Source organism: Pelodiscus sinensis, chromosome 1, assembly GCF_052426305.1.
Source record: "Pelodiscus sinensis isolate ZL-2025 chromosome 1, ASM5242630v1, whole genome shotgun sequence".
NCBI lineage: Eukaryota > Metazoa > Chordata > Testudines > Trionychidae > Pelodiscus > Pelodiscus sinensis.
This window is the reverse complement of record NC_143052.1, coordinates 162,041,659-162,069,173: the sequence shown is the minus strand read 5'-3', so window position 1 is coordinate 162,069,173 and position 27,515 is coordinate 162,041,659. Positions and strand designations below refer to the sequence as shown.

The 27,515-nt window shown below is 43.7% G+C and overlaps 1 long non-coding RNA gene across 1 annotated transcript in view; it reads right to left on the bottom strand.

Moving 5' to 3' along the window:
• LOC142819906 (uncharacterized) overlaps positions 1 to 27,309 on the bottom strand; it is a 97,782-nt gene extending 70,473 nt beyond the window's left edge. Inside the window, exons 1-2 of the long non-coding RNA XR_012897589.2 lie at positions 25,459 to 27,309; positions 13,784 to 13,855 (exon numbers count right to left, since the gene is read on the bottom strand). This is a non-coding gene — a long non-coding RNA (uncharacterized LOC142819906). The remainder of the gene's footprint in view (positions 1 to 13,783; positions 13,856 to 25,458) is intronic.
• Between the last annotated feature and the right edge of the window lie 206 nt (positions 27,310 to 27,515).

The window sequence follows — 27,515 nt, the reverse complement described above, 5'->3', positions numbered from 1 at the left end:
CAGCTATTGCACTCATGGAGTCCCAGCATGTTACTAACCAGGGTACAATACACGAAACAAACGTTGCAATTTAAATCACAATAAGTTTGCCTAAGCAATTCCAAGGATGAGTCCTCTTATGCCAGAATTAAAGTGACTTAACATGTTTAGCTGGAACCAATAAACTAAACAGGAACAAGCCACTCACATTCCAGGGTAATGTGTTCACATTTGGAATTATTGAGGAATACCCGTTTCTCAACCGCTGTTCTTGAAAAGCTTGATTAGTCCTCACAAATGCATCAGATACTTCAGGGTAAAGGGTCATTACATGAATCCGAGATAAAACAAAGATCTTTCAGAATTCCTAGCCACTCCATCCCAACATACTCAAAATTTCAATGAAAGTGACAATTCCACAAAGACTTTTTAAAAACAAATGCTTGTGACTCGAAAGAAAATTCAAACTTGGTCCCAAAGATTCTGTCAATAAGTTACTTATTAGGGAAAGTCATGGACTACTTGGTCTCTCTTGTCTGTGCCTCTCTCCATCCTTCTCTGTAATCCTATTTTTTATTCCTTTGTAAATTTAGACATTTAACCGTAGATTTTCCCCAGAGAAGATAATTACATCTGTGTGTGTCTCTCTCCCCTATCAGTATTTAAATTGCTCTGCTCCAGCGTAAATGGTCAGAAACAAAGCCAAGTATTTCATCACTGAAGTCTCTTCCTTCCAAGTTTCTGTTATGTTTAAATTTATTTTTAACCAGAGTAGGAAAGTGGGGAAATGGGGAAACAAAGGTCAAGAAATTCTAAAGAAGTCAACTATCCTGAACTCATATGGGCATAAGCTAAGGAAGATCAAGACACACAACATGGATACAGTGATGGCATTGTTCACAAAAGCAGAAAAGAAAGTCCAGACTGTTAAATCCTTGGATTTCTAGCATTTCACAAATGGCCACTAAAGTGAATGAATAATAATGTGCCCTGTCTGTACCTGAGACCAACTCTAAGAGCCTCTCCTTGCGAGTAAGCTTTACTCTAACAGTTGGGTTTGAATCCTGTTTACCGACGAGACCCTCCTTCAATATGGTCAACTTATTATAAATAGTGTGAAACACTTCTCTACAACAACCACAGGACATACCACACTAATACCAACCCTGGTACCTTCCCTTGCAACAAACCCCGTTGCCAGGTTTGTCCACATATTCACTCTGCTGATACCATTATTGGACCTAACCAAGTGAGTTATAAGATCAAGAACACATATTCCTGTGCATCCAGAAATATAATTTATGCTATCATGTGCCAAAACTGTCCATCTGCTATGTACATTGGACAAACGTCTCAGACACTTCGTCAAAGGATCAATGCCCACAAAACAGATATCAGACAGGATCACAAAGAAAAAACAGTTTCTTGCCATTTCAACCAGAAAGGACATGGTCTCAATGACTTGATTACCTGCATCCTGCTTCAAAGGCCTTTTAAGATTATACTTGAAAGAGAATCCTCTGAACTGTCATTCATGCTTAAATTCGACACTTTATGCCTAAGTTTGAATAAAGACTCTAATTATCTTACCAATTACAAAGATAGCTTCCCCAATTATCACCTCTAATATCATTAGCTCACAGACATTTACCTCCCCCCTCCCATTCCCCTTCTGTTCTGAAATTTGATTTGTCCTTTTCATATGTGTTCATTTTTTTAATTGTATCTTTTGGTATATATGGTTGTGACAATTTTCTTCCACTATTTGATCTGAGGAAGTGGGTCTGGCCCATGAAAGCTTATCACCTAATAAACTATCTTGTTATTCTTTAAAGTGCTACATAGTCCTGTTTTTTGTTTCTCTACATATTTGAGCCTGGATTTGTTTAAAAGTGTTTAATTCTCCTTCTAGTTCTGGGATTGTGTTCTACCTGCTTGTGTAGTGCTCCACGAACCTTAGAGAGAGACAGTGAGAAAGTGTTTGGGAGGGGTTTTATTGACCCTAACCTTCTGCTGTACCCCTTTGCTATATAGGCAAAAGCTGAAGTCTCTCAGGCTTATCCAAGTCTTCTATCATCTCAATCCTGAAAGATCTCCATGGGATGAGTATTTTTCTCCCCAGAGGCCTGGAAAACAAATACCCCAACAGCTGCCTTTGGGATGCCCCACTGTTATTGTCCTCACATAACAGTCTAGCATCACATCAGCTCCTTCAATGATCAGTCATGAGCCATTTTCCCCATTGCTACTATAATTTCCACAGATGTTCCTGTGCTCTCAGCTGCCACTGCCTTATTTGATTTAGTAAAGTGAAGGCCTTTCCTTTACTAATCTTGAGGAAAAGGTTTCCTCAAAGAACTGGAGAGTCTTGGTGTAGACCTGCCTTTGCCCTAGGGACTGGCAGAGATTGTGGCTTTTTTGCCTCCCGCTGTCTTTTGGGGAAAGGGAGAGAGAGCAGGTCTCTCTAACAGAGCATGGACTAGCTTCCCATGAGAAAGGATAGAAAGTGAGAGATTAAGCAGAAGAAAGGGAAGAGGGAAAAGGAGTCAGGACTATGAAATAAATCTTTCCCTGTAAAATCAGAGGTTTCCTTGTTCCTAGGAGTGCCCGAGCAAAGTGGGGCTTCCTAGCTCCAACTGCGCAGGGGAAGGGCAGGATTTGTCTCTCCTCTGCCAACTGTTCTGGTGGTGGGAGGGGGGGGGGGGGAGAGAACCAGACCACACACACCTAAGTAATTCTTCCTCCTGCAGGATGCTGTCTGAAACAGGGAAGCAACCTGAAGTTTCTGCAGCTCTCGGAGACTTGGGGAGTTGGATCACATCTTTTCTGTGCTGCTAGCAACACCCCATTAAGGGGGGCTCCTAGCTCTGCCTTGTCCATCTCCTGCATAGCTGCTGAGGGTGAAGAGAGACCAGACAGATTTCCCCCGCTGCAGGATGCTGTCTGGAACTGGGCAGTAACCTGAGCTTCTTACAACTGAGTATGGGGTACATGTTGTAGCGCTTTCTGTCGTTGGGCTGAGAGTGAACAAGTACTGTCCTTCCCAGGCCAGCCGGCAATAGCAGCAAGAAGCCACTAGCTGGGGCACTCCCAGCAGCCTGGGGGAGATCAGACCCACCTCTACCTCTTGGAATCTCCAGCGGCTGCAGGGAGCTCTGTGGTTGCTGCCTTCAGACTCCAACTCTGATGGAAGCACAGCAGTGAGGGTGGCAATCCCCTAACCTACCTCCACCCCTCACAACTGGCTTGTGACCTAATGTCCTTTTGGGTCGGGACCCCATGGTTACACTATCATGAAATTTCAAGTTTAAACTGCTGAAAATGTGACATTTACCAATTTTCAAATCCTCTGACTTTGAAATTGGCTATAAAGGACTTTGAATTTGGTAGGGCCCGAGTAATGCACCTATATGTCCGTGCACCTGCTAGTGTTGCTGTATGAGTAACATGCTTTTTTTAAAGCACAAAACGAGGGGGGATAGGAGAAAAGCTCAAGTGAAATTTAAGATGTATCGTTCATAACAATATTTTCTGACTCCAGCCTTTAACTTTCATCTTCTCTCACAAATCCTAGGAAATTCCTTGGTAACACAACAGTCAGTGATTTGATACAATAGCTTGCACAGCAGATCAGAGATTGCCAGGAAGAGCAGTTGCAGGAAAATGTTTAATTGCAGCCTTATCTTGGACAACCAGAAAGAAACAAAATATAAGCAATGAAGTAAAATCATCAAACTCCATCTTTTAAAAAAGGCACTTGCCAACTATTTATTTCTGCTTCCCTATGAGATAACTTGCTATTAAAATTGCCAGACTTACAGGGGCCATGAATTTTGTTTGGGGAATCAATGCCAAAAAACATGGTTTCATTTCGTCCATTTTTTAAAAAAGGTCATCCTTCTCCTTCCCCCCCTCCCACGCTCAAAATCACAGAATGTGGTAGGAATTGATGGCATTTGTTCTCTAAGAGCAGCAGCTGATGTTTCTCTGACTTGCTAGGGCCCCCGTCAGCTCAATTCTGATCATAAGGAAAAAAATCACCTCCTAATTGAATTAGTCATGGGGGAGTTTAAATTCTAAGGGTCAAACTCTGCTGTGATTTACAGCCAGATAAGTCTATCACAGTGAGTGGGGTTGCACATGAGAATCTTTGGCAGAATTTGACCCAGGTGGTACAAGGAGTATGGTAGTTATGGGTCTTCTTTCTACCTCTACATCAATCTCCGAATTTCAGTTGAAAGAACTCCAGGAGGGAATAATACCACTTAGCTCTTATAGAGCAATTTTCAAAGTACTTTACAAAGGAGGTCAGTATCATTCTCCCCATTTTACAAATGGGGAAACTGAGGCCTAGAGGTGTGAACTGAGGCTTAGAGGTCTGACCTTGCCTAAAGTCACCCAGCAGGCCAGTGGTGGCCAGAAGGAAAAATTCCTTCTGAGTCCCTGTAGCCAGACACAAAACCCCATCTTGTTTTTCCACGAGCCCCATCTTGTTTTTCCCCCCCCAGAGAGCAAGAGAAAGGCAGTCAGCCTTTGATGCCCTGGGAACACAGGTTTGCTGCCTGTCCCTGACTCTACCATAAACAGAAACCAGACAGTAAATGGGCTAGCTGATGACCCGGGGCCTCCCGTCGCCCTGATGGCTAGTACCAGTAATTGACACGCCTGCACTGTCCCAGAGAGGAATCTTCGCCCATCACATACCAGAGGTGCCCATTTGTCTGCATTTTCCCAGGTGTAAATTATGCTTTGCACCCTTCGTGGGAAACTTGGCATTCAAAGCCATTTTTCCTAATTGGCCACTTGAGCCCAGGAAGAAGCCTACATGACCCAAGGGGTATAAAAAGAGGTTCAGCCGCCCACCCCATTTAAGCTCCAATCATCTATACCTGCTGGCAGGTATTGATTGTCTCCCGAGGTCTGTGGGACGCCCAACCTCGCCCTACTTCTTCCCGAGGGATTGAGAGAAAGACGCTGGCCACGCCAAGTCTGGAACGCAGGGGTAAGAATATATACCTGCTATGTGTCATTAAATGCATGCAAAATAAAGAGCTCAGAGAACCAAAGGGTTTCATGGTACCTGTAAGTGGCTTATTAGTGTAATTTCTGTCCTGTCCTTTGTAGTGGCTGTGTTATCTGTAACACAGTAGTAGCATTTAACAACTAAGTTTACCCTGTAACAATAAAATAGTAACTGTTTAAGTTTTAACCTGACTCCTTCAGTTGCTGTAACAGAACCAAGCACAATTTAAAAGAACTTCAGCCGGTCATAAGGGACTCACTGCCCTGACCGTCGGCTGACAGTCCCCACTCCATGCCTATGATTCCTATGTTCTGTTCCTCCACACTGGCCAGTGACTAGTTGACTGAAACTTTTGACAAGTATCTTAACCTCTCTAAAGCAAAATATACATGTTGAAACTCTGTTATCCAGAGTTCTCAGGTCCGGCATTGTCCAGTAATCCCTGTGAACACGGTTCACCAGGGTTAGTCTCAGACAGGCTGCCATTGGCTTTACTTACCTGCAGGTCCCACTGCTTGCAGCTCCTGTTGGCTATGGATCACCATTCTCAGCCACTGGGCACTGCAGAAAGTGGTGTCCCAGCCTATGCTCTTCCCACAGCTCCCATTGTCCAGGAATGGCAATGTGAGGCTAACGGGAACTGCAAGTGGCGGTACCAGTACACATGCAGGTAAATAAAGTGCTGGAGGCCCGCCAGGGGCTAACTCTGGCAAACCATCTCTGTCTTATTGCCCACTTGGGCCCAACTGCAACCTCTTTACTTTTACTCTATCACAAGCTTCTTCTTTGCAGACAGTAGCATAAACAAGGGGGGGGGGAGGGGAAGAAGGTGTAAAAAAAAAAAAAAAGTTACATTTTATGTCCTAATATTGAAAAATCTCAAAGGAGACTAGAATTCATAACTGGTATCATTGCTCTGAAGGATAGAAATATGTTTAAGTAATCAGTGGTTTGAAATTAATAATGCTTTAATTAGAGATAGCTAGTTGATAAGAACATAATAAGCCGTACTGGGTCAGATCAGATCAGAGTTCCACCTGGCCCAGTATCCTGTTTTCTGATAGTAGCTAATGCCAGGTGCTTGAGAGGAAATGAACCGAACAGGTAATCATCAAGTGATCCATCCTCTCCAGCTTCTGACAGCTCAGAACATGGTTTTGCTTCCATGCCCATCCTAATAGCCACTGATGGACCCATCATTAATAAACTTACCTAGTTCTTTTTTTTTTTTCCCCGAATCCTGTTATAACCTTGGCCTTCAAAATATTCTCTGGCAAGGTTGTCTGTGTGTTGTGTGAAAAAAAAAAAAAGTACTTGTTTTCGTTTGTTTTAAAACAGCTGCCTTTTTATTTCAGTTGATAACCCCTAGTTCTTGTGGTATGAGACACATTAAAATACTTCCTTTTTTGTTACTTTTCCACACCATATTTCTCCCTAGTTATCTCTTTATCAAACTGAGAAGTTCCTGTCTTATTAATCTCTTCTTATATGGAAACTGCTCTATACTAATCAGTTTTATTGCCCTTGTCTGACCGGTTTCCAATGTCCAATGTATTTATTTTTTTATTTTTGGGGGGATGGGGAGACCAGAGCTGCACACAGTACCATGGAGGCAATATGAGATTTTCTGTCTTATTATCTATTCCTACCTAAGGTGCACAGGGTCTTTTAGATGATCATGATTAAAAATGCTTATTTAAAATGTTTTTGTAAGACCACCGAGCCTTCTTTCTCTAGGGCTCCTCAGCAGTACGATCCATTTAAGCCGAGAGAGCCCGATCCTGAGCTGGCATAAAGTGGCGTGGTGCCATTGAAGTCAAGGGGAGCAATGCTAATTTGCACCAGCTGGGGATCCAGGTTAAGAGACTATGGCCTGTAAACCCAGAAACCATGAAGGAAAGAAGAAACCAGATGGGCTGGGAGGAAGCTTGAGTCAGACGTGTGCACCATTGCAATGAAAGCCTTTCCTTAGCCAGGTCCTTGAGGTGCCTCATTTTGAAGCTGTCTGATTCCTTCCTTCCTGTGGTATTGTTTGCCAGCTTTCCAAATGATATTTATTTTAAGCATTTCTTTGTTTCAGTAGTACAAGGCCTGTCACCTCATCAGATTTTCCATATTTAACAGTGAGTCAAGATACGCACCTACAAAGCCTGCTGCTGCCAGCCATGATGGTATTGACTCAAACAGGCATACTTTTTCCTCTCACTCAGTATGAATGAATGACCTATGTGTCAGGGCAGTGGTTCATAGCATGCAGCACATTGTAATGCCCTTAGGATCGAGGATGTCTTGACTGACTCTGAGTCCTTCCCTCCTCTTCATGATCACGTAACATTCTTGTGGTGATTAAAGCAACTGTTTACATGAAAAACATGTGATCTTTTAATATAACTAAGCAGCTGTAGTCCCAGAAAGAACCACAGGAGTAAAGCCTGCTTTCTGTGGACCAAGGATTAGAATATGGAAACAGAGCTGTTCGAAAATTGGAATTTCTACACCATAAGAAATTCCAATTTTAAAGTGTGTTTTCCATTTCAAATTGGGATGAAAAACTAAACTATTGACAATTTTTCAGAGGATGGAGGATAATTTAAAAAATATTGATGTGGAAAGGTTGGATTTTGCATCGGTTCAACATTAATCTGTGTTTGCTTGAGATGTGATGGGCGCCCTCATCTCCCATTTTCTTCTTTTGATACAGGAAGTAATATTAAGACTGCACAGGCACCCTTATTTCTGTCATTTCCTATCTTCAGAGTGATTGGCTTTACAATCCCAATAGTGTTCTCTTAAAGTAGTTTGTGTGCATGCATTATATATGCTAATCATAATTGTTCATTTAGGCTTTGTCTACACTACATGTTTTGCTGGAAGAGACGAATGCAAATGAAGCGTGGATTAGCATTTTCTCGTGCTTCATTTGCATAATCTCTTCCGGTCCTTTTTGCATTTTCCCTGGGAGGCATAAGGATCTTGCGCAAAAGGGAAACATCCACACTGCTTATTTTTGCGCAAAAACCTCTTGTGCAAAAATGGACCAGAAGAGATTATGCAAATGAAATGCGAGAAAATGCTAATCCGCACTTCATTTGCCTTGGCTCTTCTGGCAAAACGTGTAGTGTAGACATAGCCTTAATTCATAATGCCTCCTTGTGTTTTCCTCTTTACAGGCATCATTTACTCTTGATGCTCTTAGTCTTGTGGCAAGGGCACAGAGAAAGCCACCACAGTCAGAGGGAAAATCTCCATACAGGATCAGGTGAGCAGAACAGAACTTACTGTAGGTATATATCTTTACCAGGCCATCATTTCTAAAGTGAACAATCCCAGTATCTTCAGTCTCTCTTCAGATCTCCAATCATTTTCAACTCCCTTTAATTCTGCAGTGTTCTTTCTGAGATGGGGGTAACTAGTGCTGCACAGAGTATTCTGCTTAAGGCAGCACCATTGATTCCTATTCCTTGTGTAACTGGGAGAGGAAAAGGTTTCAGGAGCAAACTGTATCTACATGAACACACCTACTCAGCCTCGATATCTAGCAGAGAGAAGTGTTGCTCACAGTGAACAAACTTTGGCTGAAGTTGCATAACTTCTATTGGCTTTAGCTCTGCTGTGTAGATGTGCCCTAAAACCTTAGTTATCAACATAGCCATACGAGAATCAGAATTTCTCTTTTGATAAAAAAATCTTATCCTAACATCACATGCAAGATATTTTAATACTGTAATTTAGGCTACGTCTACACTGGTGGCTTCTTGCTGGGCGTCTACACTGCATGCGTGTTCTTGTGCAAGTAAATTTACAGCATCAGAAAACAGGGCTTCTTGCAAAAGAGTTGTTCCTCTCCCCACGAGGAATAGGCCCTCTTGCACAAGTGCTTTTGCACAAGAGGGCAGTGTAGACAGGCAACATGAATTTCTTGTGCAAGAAACCTCTATGGCTAAAATGGCCATCAGAGCTTTCTTGTGCAAAAGAGCGTCCACACTGACATAGACGCTCTTGCGCAAAAGCACATCTCTTGCACAAAAGCACATGCCAGTGTAGACGTGCTCTTGTGGAAGACTTTTTGCGCAAGAACTCTTCAACAAAACAGTTCTTGCACAAGAAGCTGCCAGTGTAGAGGTAGACTACATCCTATTTGTGGAGAAAACTATAGCTAACAGGTAGGAAATTTCTTAGTATTTGTTCTCATTTTGAGCAAGACACACAATAAAAATATCTGGTTTGCTTGTTATTTTGCATTCAAACATACTCATTTGAATGTAGAAACATGCTTCAGTTGAACTCAATACTCCTATAGATCATTTTTGTCCTTGTAATTTTAAATATGTCTTTATTTAAAAATAATCTCTCCAGTTTCCCATGACTACTAGCCAAATCATGCATAATATATTGGATAAGAAGCCTGTTTTACGGGGAATAGTGACTCAGTTCAAATCCTTGAGGAGTTTGTTTTGTTTTTTTAAGACATTTTTTCCAACCAGCCCCATGACTTGTACTCTTAGTGTCAAAATTAGCCACTATTGTTTGGCACTTTGTTACTGTTACACAGACTCCACATTTAGAAAAACACATTTAAACTACTTTTAGTTTGTGCAGCAAAATGTAAGAAAAATTCACTGCAATAATTCTGCCTGGGTATTAAATGGAAAGTAGCCAAAATAAGAACCACAGGGTCAACCCTTTTTGAACTCTGTGGGATGTTTAATCTGCAGTATCTGGATGCAAACCTTCCCACTGTGATTTTGGTTGTGACTAGATTATTTTTTGGTGAAAACTAATCTGACAGATATCAAACAATTGTTCTGCCAAGAATTTAGTTAAAACAATGACAATATATTCAGATGACTGTATCTTGGGAGGGGGTTGGGGGGGTGGGGGTTACCATTCAGGACAGAGCAGTGCTGGGCAGGCTCAGAGGAGCATAGAGAGGCAGCCCAGCCTGATAACTGCCAATCTGTGCTCTTGATACAGGGACCAAGAAGATGCAAGGGCCAGGGCCGGCCTTAAGCTGATTCAGCCGATTCGGGCCCCGCGCCACTGCACCCTGAAATTGGCTCCCTCAGCTATGCTCGGTTCCCCCCCTTCCTCCGCCCTTACCTGAGCACACTGCTGGCTGCTCCTGCCATGCATGCTGTTTGCAGGTGGGCGGGGAGATGCCCGGGATTTTAAAACTGGAAAGTGCCACGCCGCTGCGGCACACACAGTTTGCAGACCGGCCCTGCAAAAGGCAGGGGAGCGGGGGGGGGCAGGGGCAAGGGCTTAGATGGAGAGGGAGAGTAAGGGGCTTGTATGGAGGGGAGGGGGAAGAGAGAGGACGAGGGAGAAGAAAGGGGAAGGCACCAAGAGGCAGGGTGGAGGTGAGACACATGCCAGGGTGGCAAGTACAGACAATGAGGAAAAGGGTAGGAGGGGGCTAGAGAGAAAGGGCATCGGGGGCTAGAGGGGGAGGTGCTGGGAGAAGGCTTGAAAGAAGGGGTGGGCATGAGAAAGGTGGGGATGGAGCAAGACGTGTGAGGGCACAGAGGGGCAGGAGGGGAATGGGGCAGAGGGTGGTGAGCATCAGGGAAAAAGAGGGCAAAGGGGGAAGGGGCAGTGAGGGAAGGGGGAGCACCAGGAGGGTGCAGGGCTAAGGGAAGGTGCAGGTGCCAGGGGATTCTGGGGGTGAAGCAGAAGGGTAGACACCTTCAGGGGAGGGACCAGCACCAGAGGAGAGAGGCAGGGCAGGTGTGTAGAGGGAGGTGTTAGAAGAAGGGATGAGGAGGGGTAACTCACCTGATCAGAGTGGGGCTACTGGAGGAGCGGGGAGAGAAGGGCTGGTGGAGGAGGACAGGTTGCAGGAGGGCTGAGGGCAGTGAGAAGGGCAGGAGTGAGGACAGCAGAGGAGGGTGAGGAGTTGGGGGGGAGCAGGCACCAGGGGAGATGATGATGAGAGGAGACATGGCAGCAGAGAGAAAAGGTAAAGGTTGATAAAATATTTATTAATAACATGGTATGCTGCCCACTTCCAGTTTGTTTGCTCCCCACACTGCAGTTTGAGTTTATGTGGGGATCAACACGTGGCCGGCGAGTGGGAGCCAAAACAAAAGTAGTCAGTGTAATGATCTTCTGTTGATATGTGTTTCAGTAGTTAAATTCTTGGACTGTCATTGCTCATGAAAAGTGCTGTTACATGAATAGAAATCGGGTAAATATTGCATTTTATTAATATCAGCGGAACTGACTTAAATGGGGCCTATGTGTTGTTTAGATTTGCCTTAATCTTTGTATTCATGCCTGTCAGTGTGAGATAAGCTATTTGTATATATTTGCTTGCATATGCAACCACACAAGTTGAGGCCCTCAGCATGTTCTGGAAGTATCAGTGTGGCCCATGGGGCACACTTGAGTTGCCCTAGCTCATCCCTGACAGGTGTCTGTCTAATCTAGTCTTAAATATCTGCAATTTAATTAAGCCCATTGCTTAGGGGTCTGCAACAAGGGCCTGCTTTGGTAAGCCCTCTTTTTGGAGGTGAATGTGGCAGCACTGAGACACTACCCAAAAGCAGGAGCCATGGACACTAACTGCAGATTCATGGGACGGCTCTCACAGATCTTGCACATGCATAAGATGATAAATCTGCAGGAGGGGTGGCAGAGTGAAGGGGCCAGAGGGGTCAGTTGCCTTTGGGAGAAAAATAATATAAAATTTAGTTAAAAATAGATGTCACACTTTTTAAAAGGAATACCATATGTCCTGCCTTTTGTCTATTTTTGTCTCTTTAGGCCCCCAGTTAAAATTTTCAAAAGCACTTGAGTGACTAAAGTCATTTTTGAAAATTGGACTTGGAAATCTAAGCTCAGAGTTTCAAAGGTAATTAAGCTCCTAGAGAGACAGTTGCCAACTCGGATCTTCAAAGATATCTGATCTTTACACACCTTTGAAAATCTGGTCATAAGTGTCCTAGTCAGTTCTGAACATGAGATGTAGGAGCCCAGTCCTTGGAGTGGGGAGACTTGGAGCTGGAGAATGAAATGTTGTTATCCATATTGTAGGATTAAAAGACCTGAACTTAATATGACCTGGCTTAGGGTCTACCATAACTTGAACACTAAGCAGAGGATAGTGAGTCACATCTATCTGAATGTCACAGAAAACAGGTTTTATTTCTGGTGGTGTAGAGTATATTTGGGAGTCCTCAATTATATCTGACACTTTACATCCAGGCTGTTTCTAAACTGGCAAGTTTTTCCGCAAAAGCACTTGCTTTTGTGGAAAAACTTGCCAGCTGTCTACACTGGCCGTTTGAATTTCCGCAAGAACACTGATGATCTTGTGTAAGAAATCAGTGCTTCTTGCGGAAATACTATGCTTCTCCCGTTTTGTGCAAAAGGGCCAGTGTAGACAGCTGGCAAGTTTTTGCAAAAATGGCGATCAGGGCTTTCTTGCGCAAAACCGCGTCTGGATTGGCACAGACGCTTTTCCGCTAAAAGTGCTTTTCCGCAAGAAGTGCTTTTTCCGTTAACAGCATTTGTGGAAAATCATGCCAGTCTAGACATAGACCCAGTGTTTAAAGGCAGAGCTGACTAGAATCAATTGAGAGTCCTTGTCTTGTCTCAGTGATCGCTTGAGCAAAAATCATTGATAAAATCTTGTGTAGACTGACCTTGGACTCAACATGCAGGCAGTGTGTTGAAGAGCAGTGCAAAGGAGGCAATGATGGTGAGGTACCATATTACCTAGTGAAATCACTGGTGCTGAAATCACTAAGGACTGGAATTTGACCACACAACTGACACTATCTTAACAAAGACTCCATTTTTGCTATTTAAAAAGTAAATCAATGTAACAGAAAACTGCAATGCTCTCTAACTTTTTAAAAATCAAATTTTAAAGTTTATTGAAAAAATTGGATAGTTTGCAATTGAAAATATTTGACCTACACTTAAGGCAACTGATTTAATTTTGTGTAAAATTTTGCATAATCAAGGATTACTTTTTTTTTTTAAATGTTCAATTATATAGATATACATTTTGATATCAGATCTACTTCTGATGTGATATTTGTGTGTGGTTGTGGTTTTTTTTTTTTGCTCAACAAAAAATCCTGGGCTGTGGGTCCTGCACTTCCTAAAGCCAGCCCTGGCAAGGGCTATAGGGACTGAAGGCAGTAGAGGGAAGAGGAGGACGACACTATATGGCTGCAATTTGAGCATCAATGGCTTTGGGCCCAGAGTATCGTGCATGCCTGGGTCCCCCTTGCACTACACTTCTACAGAGTACCATGGGTATAGCCAAGACAGACTCTGCAGTTTGTCCCTGTGGAAAGGGTCTAGGCTTAGAGGCTGCATTGGCCAGGGAGATAGGTGCAGAGTTCCCCGGAATGGGGGAGAATGAAGTTGGAGGTACAACAGAAGGATCATGCCCTCAAGTGGGCACAGCAGTCCAGGGAACGAGCAGGTCTCACTACGGATGGTAGAGATAGCTGAGAGGATAACGGATGGCACAGCAGCTAAAGGTAGTAAGCACACTACCGAGCCAATTGGACCAAGCCAATTCCCAAGCTGACCAGCAGGAGGCACTGTGGTGGTGTGTCTGCACCCCATTACAGGTGCACATTGTGCTTGTAGGTTACACAGCTATTTGTTAGACAGCAGAAGAACATTGGGGGTTAGGAGTCCACAAGCCTGAGTCAAGGAATATATGTCATGCCCTCCAAAAGCCACTAAATTTGAAAGCTCTGAGCAGGCTGCTGAGGTCCTGCTGTTTAATGAAGCATTGAGAGAAAAAAATTACTGTACCTGAGCTAACCACAAGGACTTCAGCATGGTTCCGTGCAAACAAAGCAGCAACAGGAAGTCACAGGGGCACCTCTGGAAATAAAATACAATAGCAGAAGTGAGGTTAAGATTAAATACTCTAACAGCTATCCTATGGGGAGGAGGGAAGGTGAAGAGAAGATGGCAGCTCTTGGTGGTGAGAAGACACACTCTGGTGAAGACGTTTCTCTCTCTCTACAATATAGTTCATTAGAAGCAGCCAGCACCCTGAACAGCCCTACTCTACCAGTCTCCTTCTGGTCTTGTGCCTAATACACACCTCACACACATCCCTTGGCTCCACAGAAGAATGTATGTGTGTGTGTGTCTGTGTGTGTGCACGCGCACATGCACGCATGGGTTTATTTGTAGCTGGGAAGGAGGGAGGTTTGAGGGCTATGAGAAAACATGTGCCTTAACCAGGGCTGGATTTCCAATTAGGCACGTGCATAGGAGCACAGGCATTCTAGGGTGCTAAAGGTTAAATGTTTCATTTTTCACCAAAACAAAGGTCAGATGTAGGTGGGGGAAAGGGAGCACTAACGATGCTGTACCTAGGGCATGTAAGGTGTAAATCCAGCATTAACCTGAGGTTTGGCAAGAATGGGGAAGTCTGTTAAAGGTGATTGAGAGCCATGTATTTTGTTCTGAGGGTGCTGGAGGGGTGTGAGTGAGATTTCTCAGACCGCCAGCTCTGAGAAATCACAGCCACTGGTGCCCCAGGTGTCAGAGACACAGACAGCCCAACTGTGGAAGTTACAACTGCAGCAAATAGATTAAAAAGCTGACCCTCCCTGGCCAGTGTGGAGACAGGCTATTGATTTACCAAGACCCACTGCTTCTCAGGAAGCAGGTCAGTGCTTATATTACGGAAGTTTTATATGAATGTATTTTCCCCAAAATGGCAGAAGGAAGCTGAAGGAGAGGAGGAATTCACCTCCCGGGAAATGCTCAGGCATGTCAGGCTCTCTTTTGAAGTAGATTTTTGCCTCAGCACCTCTCTTTCCATGGCTTCTGCTCTGAAGACACCAACAAGAGGACCCCTCCGAACAGCACCTACAGCCTGTGCCCCAAATACAGGGAGCGGAAGCTGCAGTTGGATTGATTTAATTTTTTTCTTAAGACAGCCAGCCATCTGGACTACTCTATTAAACAAGTATTTCACAGGTAGGGTTCCCCACACTCACCACTGCTTGTTTATTCTGCATAAACACTGCAACAGCTAATTTATTTCTAGTGAGGCTCTTTTCCTAAGCAATCTTGTAGATTTTCACAGCTTCTTTTCATCCATGCACATCCTTGAAGTATTTTACAAATTGTCACAGGACACGCTCTCTTTCTCTCTCTAACAGTTCAATGAATAGGGCACCGAAGTCCAAATCAAATTCTTCGCTTTTATGGGAAAACATATCACAAAATAAAAAGGCAGCATGCTTCGTGGACTAAGCACAATGTGGTAATGAAGACCCTTCTTCCTTTCATTCTAGTTTTTCCTCAAGAACTAGCCACTTTCTTCCTCTTCCTCCTTCTATGTGCATCACCTGGATCTGAGAGGATAATGAGTCCCAGATGTATTTGCCCCAAATCACTTAATCATACCCTGGTTCCAGATCGGACAGATCTCAAGGTGTCTCATCTTGCCTCCAGCTACAAGGCCATTGTTCAGGCTCTACACCCTTCTCAAGATCCAAAGAGTTGGTATATCTGATGACATACACTACAGGCCAAATTCTCTACCACTGCCTTCAATCCCACTAAGGTAATTAGAAGAGAAATTGGCAGTTGATACTTCATCATCAGAAAACACTTCACTATCACCATATCCTTATGAGAATTAACAGTTCTTTTTCTAACATGACATTTAAAAAAAAAATACACAAAATGTTTTTGATTAGATCATACTGTAAGTGAATTTTCTCACAGAACTTTCCCCCAAGTAATCTCACATCAGTTTGATCTGTGCCACTCATAGGAAAAGAGAGATTTCTACATAGACAGCATACAATATCAAAAACACACAGGAAAAATGGAGCACTGTCAGCAGGAAATAGAGTTATTAAGTGAAAACTCATTTGTATATTTTATAACAAGAATGAAATTCCCCTGTTCTTTTAATTACTTTTTCCACAGTTGTTATCTAGTAACCCTGTTTTTCTTGATGACAGAATATGAGTCATTCAGATGAGACTTGGTAGTGAAATGTCACTGATGGCGCATTCTTCAATAGTTTCCTTTGTAGCCATCTTTTGATCTTGTTTAGGACATGCCTCCTTGACAAATGCATTCACCACTCTCTGTACATGTCTTTGCTGGTTTCACTAAAAACAATATTTTTACCTTTAATTTCTGTAAACCTCACCTGATGGATCTGCAGACACATACGCTCTTCAAGGTCCATCTCTTCATCCCATATTTGTCCTCTGCTGACCATGTCCTGTATAAGAACCCCCTGTGAGCATTCTCCCCCACCCCACCAAGTGCTTCCAGATAGTCACAGCTACATGGACATGAGATCGCAGACGTGCCTGTGAATGTCCACTAAGCCCACGGGAGCTCTGCTGCACTGCTATTATATGCAGGGAATTGGCATACCCAACATGGGATAGCATCTCCCTATCTCCAGTGCACCACCTGTGAGTTCTGGAGTATGGTAGGATACTGGACCTGAGGGAAGTGGATAGAAAAAGACAGACAGAATGTGAGAGAGAAAAAGAGTGAATAAGTGGGGAAAGGTGGAAATGATCAGGGAGATAAGAATGGAAAACCAAGGCAATGTGAAGAAAGGAGGGAAAAGACTAAAGTCTGAGGAATTAAAGAAATAAACCAAAAATAAGTGAGAAAGTAAAAAGAAACAGAAGCACAAAATTAAAGGACAAATCTTTTCCTCGCCTCCGGTATCAAAATCCTTCTGTGCACATCTTTCTGCCCTTACCCAACACTGTTCCATACCCTCATCAACACAAGCATCCTGATTTTTCACTAGTCATGTTTTCTTACCTAACATACCAACCTGAGTTTATTTCTCCTCTTACACACCCTGAACTCTCACACACCCTGAACCAAGAGATAGTGGGCCACACAATAAGAACAACCCTGTGCCTCGTCTGGGCCCTGACCAAATTCACTCTCCTCAAAGTCCTGTCTTCAGGAATTAAACCCACCATTAAGGACAACAGCTCACAGTGGTACTCTAACACATACAGCATGGTACAGTTCCACCATTGTTTTGAATCTAGTTGATTGAGTCACAACCTCAAAAGAGTTTCTGACTGGGAGCAGCAGAGACTGTGGCCTAGTTCCTGACCTCTTCATGTGAGATAATTTGGGAAGGAATGAGCCACAGCATGGAAAGTAAGCAGAGTAAACTTTCTCATAAGTTTTACCGTGGTATGACTAAAAGGGTAGTGGTTGCTTGGAGTATTTCCCTCATAGTTAGATAACAGAAGAAAAACAGGATCTCTGATTTGAACACAACTGGAAATATTCCACTAAGTGGTGTCTTTTGGCAATGGTTATGGAAGCTATTATTTACTTATCATAGAATCATAGAATCATAGAATAATAGGACTGGAAGGGACCTCGAGAGGTCATCGAGTCCAGCCCCCCGCCCTCAAGGCAGGATCAAGCTCCGTCTACACCATCCCTGACAGATGTCTATCTAACCTGTTCTTAAATATCTCCAGAGAGGGAGATTCCACCACCTCCCTTGGCAATTTATTCCAATATTTGACCACCCTGACAGTTAGGAATTTTTTCCTAATGTCCAATCTAAACCTCCCCTGCTGCACTTTAAGCCCATTACTCCTTGTCCTGTCCTCAGAAACCAAGAGGAACAAATTTTCGCCTTCCTCCTTGTGACACCCTTTTAGATATTTGAAAACCGCTATCATGTCCCCCCTTAATCTTCTTTTTTCCAAACTAAACAAGCCCAGTTCATGAAGCCTGGCTTCATAGGTCATGTTCTCTAAACCTTTAATCATTCTTGTCGCTCTTCTCTGTACCCTTTCCAATTTCTCCACATCTTTCTTGAAATGTGGCGCCCAGAACTGGACACAGTACTCCAGCTGAGGCCTAACTAGTGTAGAATAGAGCGGCAGAATGACTTCACGAGTTTTGCTTACAACACACCTGTTGATACAACCTAGAATCATATTTGCTTTTTTTGCAACAGCATCACACTGTTGACTCATATTCAACTTGTGGTCCACTATGACCCCTAGATCCCTTTCCGCCATGCTCCTTCCTAGACAGTCGCTTCCCATCTTGTATGTATGGAACTGATTGTTCCTTCCTAAGTGGAGCACTTTGCATTTCTCTTTATTAAACCTCATCCTGTTTACCTCTGACCATTTCTCTAACTTGCTAAGGTCATTTTGAATTATGTCCCTATCCTCCAAAGAAGTCGCAACCCCACCCAGTTTGGTATCATCTGCAAACTTAATAAGAGTACTCTCTATCCCAATATCTACATCATTGATGAAGATATTGAATAGTACGGGTCCCAAAACAGACCCTTGAGGAACTCCACTTGTTATCCCTTTCCAGCAGGATTTAGAACCGTTAACAACAACTCTCTGACTACGGTTATCCAGCCAATTATGCACCCACCTTATCGTGGCCCTATCTAAGTTATATTTGCCTAGTTTATCAATAAGAATATCATGCGAGACCGTATCAAATGCCTTACTAAAGTCTAGGTATATGACATCCACCGCTTCTCCCTTATCCACAAGGCTCGTTATCTTTTCAAAGAAAGCTATCAGATTAGTTTGGCATGACTTGTTCTTCACAAACCCATGCTGGCTATTCCCTATCACTTTATTACTTTCCAAGTGTTTGCATACGATTTCCTTAATTACCTGCTCCATTATCTTCCCTGGGACAGACGTTAAACTGACTGGTCTATAATTTCCTGGGTTGTTCTTATTCCCCTTTTTATAGATGGGCACAATATTTGCCCTTTTCCAGTCTTCTGGAATCTCCCCTGTCTGCCATGATTTTTCAAAGATCATAGCTAAAGGCTCAGATACTTCCTCTATCAGCTCCTTGAGTATCCTGGGATGCATTTCATCAGGACCTGGTGACTTGCTGACATCTAACTTTCCTAAGTGATTTTTAACTTGTTCTTTGTGTATCCTATCTTCTAAACTTACCCTCTCTCTGCTTGTATTCACTACGTTAGGCACACCTCCAGACTTCTCGGTGAAGACCGAAACAAAGAAGTCATTGAGCATCTCCGCCATTTCCAAGTTCCCTGTTACTGCTTCTCCCTCCTCGCTAAGCAGTGGGCCTACCCTGTCCTTGGTCTTCCTCTTGCTTTTAATGTATTTATAAAAGGTCTTCTTGTTTCCCTTTATGCCTGTAGCTAGTTTGATCTCATTTTGTGCCTTTGCCTTTCTAATCTTGCCCCTGCATTCCCGTGTTGCTTGCCTATATTCATCCTTTGTTAGTTGTCCTAGTTTCCATTTTTTATATGACTCCTTTTTTATTTTGAGATCATGCAAGATCTCCTTGTTAAGCCAAGCTGGTCTTTTGCCATATTTTCTATCTTTCCTACACAGCGGAATTGTTTGCTTTTGGGCCCTTAACAACGTCCCTTTGAAATACTTCCAACTCTCCTCAGTTGTTTTTCCCTTCAGTCTTGCTTCCCATGGGACCTTACCTACAAGTTCTCTGAGCTTATCAAAATCTGCCTTCCTGAAATCCATAACCTCAATTGTGGTGGTCTCCCTTCTACCTTTCCTTAAGATCATGAACTCTATTATTTCGTGATCACTGTCCCCTATACTGTCTTCCACTTTCAAGTTCTCAACTAGTTCCTCCCTATTTGTTAAAACCAAATCCAGAACAGCTTCTCCTCTGGTAGCTTTTTCAACCTTCTGAAACAGAAAGTTGTCTCCAATGCAGTCCAGAAACTTATTGGATAGCCTGTGCCTCGCTGTGTTAGTTTCCCAACATATGTCTGGATAGTTGAAGTCCCCCATCACCACCAAATCTTGGGCTTTGGATAGTTTTGTTAATTGTTTAAAAAAGGCCTCATCCACCTCTTCCACCTGGCTAGGTGGCCTGTAGTAGACTCCTAGCATGATATCACCCTCGTTTTTTACCCCTTTTAGCTTAACCCAGAGACTCTCTACACAGCTATCTCCTACGTTCATCTCCACTTCAGTCCAAGTGTGTACATTTTTAATATACAAGGCAACCCCTCCTCCCTTTTTTCCCTGTCTGTCCTTCCTGAGCAAGCCGTACCCTTCCATACCAATATTCCAATCATGCGTCCCATCCCACCAGGTTTCTGTAATACCAATGATATCATAGTTGTATTTATTGGTTAGCAATTCCAGTTCTTCCTGCTTATTACCCATACTTCTCGCATTTGTATATAGGCATCTAAGATACTGATTTGATCTTGCCTCCCTGTTGTGCCCTGACCCTCCTTTCTCCTTGCCATTATAGGCCGTAGTCCCCCCCATTTCCAACCCATCTCCCAGTCCCGCACATTCAGCACTTACCTGTGGGCTTTGCTCACCTGCCCCCGACAAACCTAGTTTAAAGCCCTCCTCACAAGGTTAGCCAGTCTGTGTCCAAACAAGGCCTTCCCGCTCCTGGAAAGGTGAACTCCATCTCCGCCAAGCAGTCCTTCCTGGAAGAGCACCCCGTGATCAAGGAAGCCGAATCCCTCCTGGCGACACCATCGTCGCAGCCAGGCATTCACCTCCAGGATGCACCTCTCTCTGCCCGGGCCCCTACCTTTGACAGGAAGGATAGAAGAGAATACCACCTGCGCTCCAAACTCCTTCACCCGTACTCCCAAAGCCCTGTATCACCATACTGAACATAACTTTATATGCATCTATGCAAAAGAAGGAGATGCAACAAGGTGTCCATGTTATCTATCCATCCAGGATATCCAGCTAAGCTGAGGGAGATTGTTGCCATCTCATCATTCTTTACAAATATATCCTTCCCTTCTCATTTCCTTCTCCTGGTCATCCATCCACCTCACCTCTCCCCCCCACCTCCTCCTCTCCCTCAGAGAAGGGTAGTACCTTTGGAGTTGGATGATCTATGGGCTGAAATTCATGCTGTATCTGGGATGAGCTGCTGAGGGATGGGGCAATGATACCAGTTCCCTTGTGCCGGGAAAACGATGCCATGCCAATATTGTACATGGGATTATTGATATACCCTGTCAATTAGACTTCAATATTTTTTATTTATAGATGATAAATGGTATCTGTGCAGATAAGAAACTGTTAGTGTGGTCATTAAAAATGTAATTAAATATGGAGTTCACCAAGTTAACAGTCACATAATTAACAAATATATAAAGCCACACTGGTTGTGGTATAGAACATTGAGGTACCTGCTGATAATCTTTTTGCCATCCTGCAAACAATACCATTCATTCCAACTCTTCATTTTCCTTTCTTTAGCCAGTTTCTAAACTTCCTTACCGCACTGCTACCAAATTTTCTTAACAGCCACTTGCTGTGGACTTTGTCACCAGCTTTTTGACAAGCCAATAAATTGTCATATTTAAAGAATTCTAGAAGGTGTTAGAGAGGTGTGATTTTTCTTTATCTCTACGTGTCTTGCAGTTCTATTAAATGATCATTTCTGACATTATTTGGTATGAAATTAAAGTTCACTAGGAGGAACAAAACTTTTTCCTATCTTTACAAAAAGAAGCTTCAGGGGGTAGCCGAGTTAGTTTGTACAGGATAAACTTAAACAACAACATATAGTCTGGTAGCACTTTAAAGACTAACAAAACATATAGATGGTATCATGAGCTTCCCACGGTTGAAATTTTTCCCAGCAACTCGCCCACTTCAGTCTTGAATTGTTTGATATACATCATATGGCTAAAGTAGTATGTTGCTCTTTAATATGTCACTTTTTTCCAGCATTGTTTGACTTAGAATTATAGAATTGCAGGGTGGAAAGAGACCTCAAGAGATATTTTAGTCCAGCCCTCTGCATTCAAGGAAGGACTAAGTATTATCCAGACCAGCGGCTTTCAGTTGGGGTGCTGATAGCTCTAAATATAGGGGTATGCAGATATCTTCCAGAGGGTACATTAACTCATCTAGATCGTTGCCTTGTTTTACAACAGGTTACATAAAAAACTAGTAAAAAGTCAGTACAAACTAAAATTTCATATAAACAATGACCTGTTTATGCTGCTCTATATATTATACACCAAAATATAAGTACAATAATTATACTGTATTCCAGTTGATTTATTTTATAATTATATGATAAAAAATTAAAAAGTAAACAATTTCTCAGTAACACTGTGCTATAAAAATACAAAATTATCATGTCTGATTTTATAAACAAGTAGTTTTTAAAGTGAGGTGAAACTTGGGATACAAAAGACAAATCAGACCCCTGAAGGAGATGCAGTAGTCTGGAAAAGTTGAAAGCCACTGATCTAGACCATCCCTGACCTGTGTTTATATAACCTACTCTCTTAGGGTACATCTACATTTGCTCCCTAGTTCGAACTAGGGATGCAAATGTAGCCGACAAAGATTGCTAATGAAGCAAGGATTTAAATATCCGGCGCTTCATTAGCATAATCTCTCCTGTGAGCTATTCCTCTCACCATCTGATTCGAACCAGGAAGTGCACTCCATGATACATCAGTTCAAAACAAACCCCTTGGTTCAAACTAACGTTACTCCTCTTTTTTTGAGGAGTAACGTTAGTTCGAACCAAGAGATTTGATTCAAACTAATGCATTCCAGAGTGCACTTCCTGGTTTGAATAAGCTGGTGAGAGGAATAGCGCACAGGCGAGATTATGCTAATGAAGCATGGGATATTTAAATCGCTGCTTCATTAGCAATCTTTGTTGGCTACATTTGCATCCCTAGTTTGAACTAGGGAGCAAGTATAGATGTACCCTTAGTCTGTAAAAGTAACTTAACTGGTATCTGTAGTCAGTTTGCCTGCCCGGAGGAGTTCCTCCTCCTCCGGCTCAGTGGGCGGCCACTCCGCTCCACTGCACGGCCCCTTTAAGGCCAGCCCTGTTAGTTCACAGGGAGTGATCTGGCTCTTAGTTCAGGGGGTGACAGCAACAAACCAACACTTTCAGTTTATAAGGGGTGGCCAGGCCCTCAGTTCAGGGCATGGCAACAAACAAACACTCACAGTTAGGGAGTTCCTTGTTCAGGAGGGGTGCAGGCTGATCGCCTGTGGCAGTGGCGAGGGGGGGAGGCTGCCACCCAATAGGTGGGTTGCGGGGGGGGCGCAGGCCCACCCACTCCACTGAGCCCCAGCCCAGGGCCCTAGGGCAGCAGTGCAGGCTGCCAGGGCTCAGCGGGAGCTCCAGCCCGAAACGCGCTGGCCTAGGGGCCTTTAATGGCCCCCGCTACCCCGGGCCACTTCCGTTCTCCCCCTCAGATGGTACCTGGGTGTCGGGTGGTGGAGGCAGGGACTCCAGGAGAGTCTCATCCCACCGGGGCGCTCCGGTCCAGTCCTTCGCTGCTTGTAGGTCACTGGGGCTCAGTGGGGCTCCAAGTGCCGGCAGTGGTGGGCGGTTGGGCCAGGCCTCCGGGTCAGGGTCCGTGGCAGTCCCCGGCGGGGCCTCCAGTCGAGGTAGCTGGGGCCACAGCTGGGGTTGCTTCCCCCGGTCCCGGGGCAGGTGCTGGGGCACAGGCTGGCCCTGTGGCTCCTCCGTTGCATCTGGGAAGGTAGGCTGGCAACGCAGGGCCTCTGCCTCCCAGGCAGGAAGCCGGTAGTCTACCCCTGGGCCCTGACAAGTAGGAGGCCCTGGCTAGGCCTCAGTCCCCACTCCCCAGGCTGGGAGTCCAGGGGAGGCCTCTAGCCTCTTGGCAGGCTCAGCCTTACCTGAGGCTGCTGCCTGGGCTTTTATAGTCCTGGGCCCACCCCCTGGCTTCCGGTCATGTGACAGAGCAGGGTTAGCCTCAGCCCAACATGGTGGCTGGAGGGGTCCTCCTCCTCCGGCTCAGTGGGCGGCCACTGCGCTCCACTACAGTATCACTCAGAAAGGATTAGATCACCTAAAAGGTTTACAAAGACATCACTTAGCATCTCTGCAGTACTGTTATTTTCCCTTATTGCTCCACTGTTTGCTCTAGTAAACTCACCAACACACTGATTCTCTCACAGGGTTTCTTCTTTTGATATACTGAAATAATTTCTTACTTATATTTATATTGCAACCATCCAACATGCTATGGGTTGCATGTAAATTCTATCACTGATTATAGAGAGATATTTTTTAAAATGGATGCAGCTACCTAAATTATGCGAGAATTATATAGGAACAAGTTCCATAACAGACTAAGTAGTGCTGGGTAATCCTAAGAGATTGGGTTTGTGTATTCAGCACACAGAAGCTTTTTGGAAGTATCTAGATGCAGATCTGAACTTGTCAGAATCTGCAAAATTAGGCTATACATTTCACAGCAGGCTTCCTAATGCACTTTATGATACAATATTTACTGCTTCCAATCAGGCTGGAAAATCCCATGAGAACTGTCCCAGTATTTCAGCATGTCAATTTTTGGTGGGAACCAAGAGACATCAGTCATCCTTATGACAGCAAAAAAGTAATGATTAAATAAAATCAATGAAAGAAGCTTGAAAAAGCAACCAATAACAACTGCACCATTCTCAGGTTTGTAAAACAGTCACACCACAAAGAGGACAAACATTCTAAGTCTTTATATGCATCACTGGCTTAGTCCCTGGATCACGCAGGAAATTTGCATGGCATCCTGAGCCAAGAAGAGAACCCAAAATACTTCACTATGCTCAGAGTCAATAGGGTCAGTATTAGCCCACATAAAAATTGCACATGTTGCTGCCCCCATACGTGTTTGGATATTGCAGTAGCTGATTTTTATATTGGACTCACTTATTTTATATACACACACAGCTGGCTAAGCCACACAATTTGTGTCTTGATGTAAAGTTCAAGCTCAGATCAGGGGGCTAGCTTAGGCAAAGTGGTGCTTGTTCTTTTGTGAGCAACACATAATATTGACAGTTTCATATAAAATCCCTTCAGAATATCAGTTAAAAAGGGGTCCACAACACCTATGGGAAATGCTCGTCTGCTAAGATGCAAAAGCCAACCTAGCTGAGGTTGTGCAAAGAGAAAGTACCTTTCAAAGACCTGTAAGGACATGAGTTAATAATGTCAAGAACAGCTCCAGGTAAGCTCAAAAGCTTATTTCTCTTGCCACCAGAAGTGGTCCAATACAAGTTATTACCCCACCCTCATTCTCTCTTCAATGACTGGCTGGCATTTATATGACCCTTTAGTCCACTGATTCCAAAATGCTCTAGAACCTGATTTCATCAGTTATACAGAAAGGTGGGATCTTCATTAAAAAAAAACCAGCAGTGTTCTGCAGTAGAAGTGTCACTGTGCTTACTCCACCTAATAGATACCCTCTCCTTTCTGCTGGTGAAAATAAGGAAGGACAAAGATTTCCTTGATCTCAGTACAGCCTTCAATAGAATGGATGACTCCATCCCTCAGACTTGTCTCCACAGTCCAAGGATGGGGAACCTTTTTAGGGTCGGGGCTGCTGACCCACAGGAAAGAAAAAATCACAAAAGCGAGAAGCAATACATAAATAAATACCCCCTAACAAGCAAAAAGCAAACACATACCTTACTGCTGTGGCTCCCGACTGAGAAAAAGAAAGACTCTCCCCACATTTTCCTCTCACACTAGAGCCTGGGGGGAGGAGGGGCAGCATAGTAGATTTGTGGGGGGAAAGAGGTCACACGAAAGTCATATGTGAGTCCTGCAGCACAGCAGGCCTGGGATGAAAGTTTCCATCCCTGCTATACTCAGTTTAGAATAGCCTGGGACCCTGCAAGCCCAAACAGCAGCTGGGCTTTATCGGCTCTAAGAGCTGGGAAACTACTGAGCAGTAAACAAGTTTGACCTCAGTCTCAGCTCATAAGTGTGATAAGAATGGCGTTAAGCCAGGCACACCCGGTAAACAGCTAGAGTATAAAACCTGCCGGGGGTCCCGCTCCCCTACGAGTTCCTTCAGAGACCTTTTTCCTGGGAAGGTGCCCTGGGTCCCCCAGCTGTGGCCTGGTGCGAGGTGACTGGAACAGAACTCCCCACAGATCTGCAGGGGCATAAGCATTTCCAAGTTCCTGTTGCTCATTTATATGTATTGCTTTGCCTAAGCTAATTATTTGGATTAGTTTGCAGTAGTTGTGTATTTGCCAGTGTTAAGCCTGTAATGGTACTGATGTAGTGAGATTTATATTTTGCGGTAGCTGTGTAACCATTGGACAGTATTACAGTTGTCTTTGTAGTGAGATGAATAAAAGCAACTATCTATCCCTAATCGACTCTGTCTTGAAACAAATCCACAACCCTGCTAGGCACGATGCCCTTGTGACTTGGCAAAAGCCCCTAGAGAGCACTTTACTATAACAGCTGGGGAAAGGCGGAGGAGCAGCACATGGATCTAATCCAGCTCTGGCTTGTCTAACTCAGTTCTGTGAGGCTTGGGGAGTGTGGTTGTGATGGCAGGGCATGGGGCTGGAGTGCCAGCATGAGTTCTCCAATAGGGTTACCAGATGTTTCAACAAAAATACCCGACACACTTGACATTACATCACAATTTACTTTACATCTTACTTAGAAAATACTGGACATTTATATTTTCTCAATTTGTTTCCCAAACAGAAAGTTCAAATACTGGACTGTCCGGTTCAAAACCAGACACCTGGCAACCCTATTCCCCAATGCAAGGTGAGGGAGAATTCTGAGTCTCGGGCACCAGAGTCAAGCAAGCCAGAACCAGATCCAGTCCTTGAGCAGCCGTTCCCCCTCCCTGCAGGCCGTAGACTATGCAAGCATCTTGGCTTCCCTTCTGTTGTCTGCTCCCATTGATGAAGCTGCATTTTCTTTTTGTAGCTATTGGAGTCTGCCTCTGTGCCAAGACATCTTCCTCTTTGCAGTGCCAAGTCCCATCAAGTTCCCCATGCTTGCTGATTTCCTTGGTCGTCTTGAGGAAAACAAGTATAGAAAGAGTGTGGAGGAGTAGGGAGGAAGGGACAGAGAAGGAGAGAAACATCCTAAGAATGCTGTGTACACATTGTATCCACTGCACACACAGTGTCAGTTTAGCGTCTGACCTTTTATTTTATAGCTAGAACACAGGACAGGCTTCAATTTTAAAAAGGAATCATTTGTTTTGCGGGGGAAAAAAATCAAGTTTGTGACAGCTTATAATTTTTTTCCCCATCCTGAATTTAATCCTTGCACTGCAGTTAATTGACAGTTGCCAAATTGGGAACAAAATATGCAGCAAATGACACACACACATTTTTTAATTGATAGCCTTTTGACCACAAAATAAAGTCAAAATAAAACATTATGGAACAGTTTGACATGGTTTTATCTCATAACGGGGTCTCATATTAGGGGTTTCATGACAAATGATATAACAGGCAGATCACAAAACTATTCAAGCAAACAATCTGGCTACGTCTACACTGGCCCCTTTTCCGAAAAGGGCATGCTAATTTTCCAGGTCGTAATAGGGAAATCCATGGGGGATTTAAATATCCCCCACGGCATTTAAATAAAAATATCCGCCGCTTTTTTCCGGCTTGTAGAAAAGCCAGAAAAGAGCGTCTACACTGGCCCCGATCCTCCGGAAAAAAGCCCTTTTCCGGAGGATCTCTTATTCCTACTT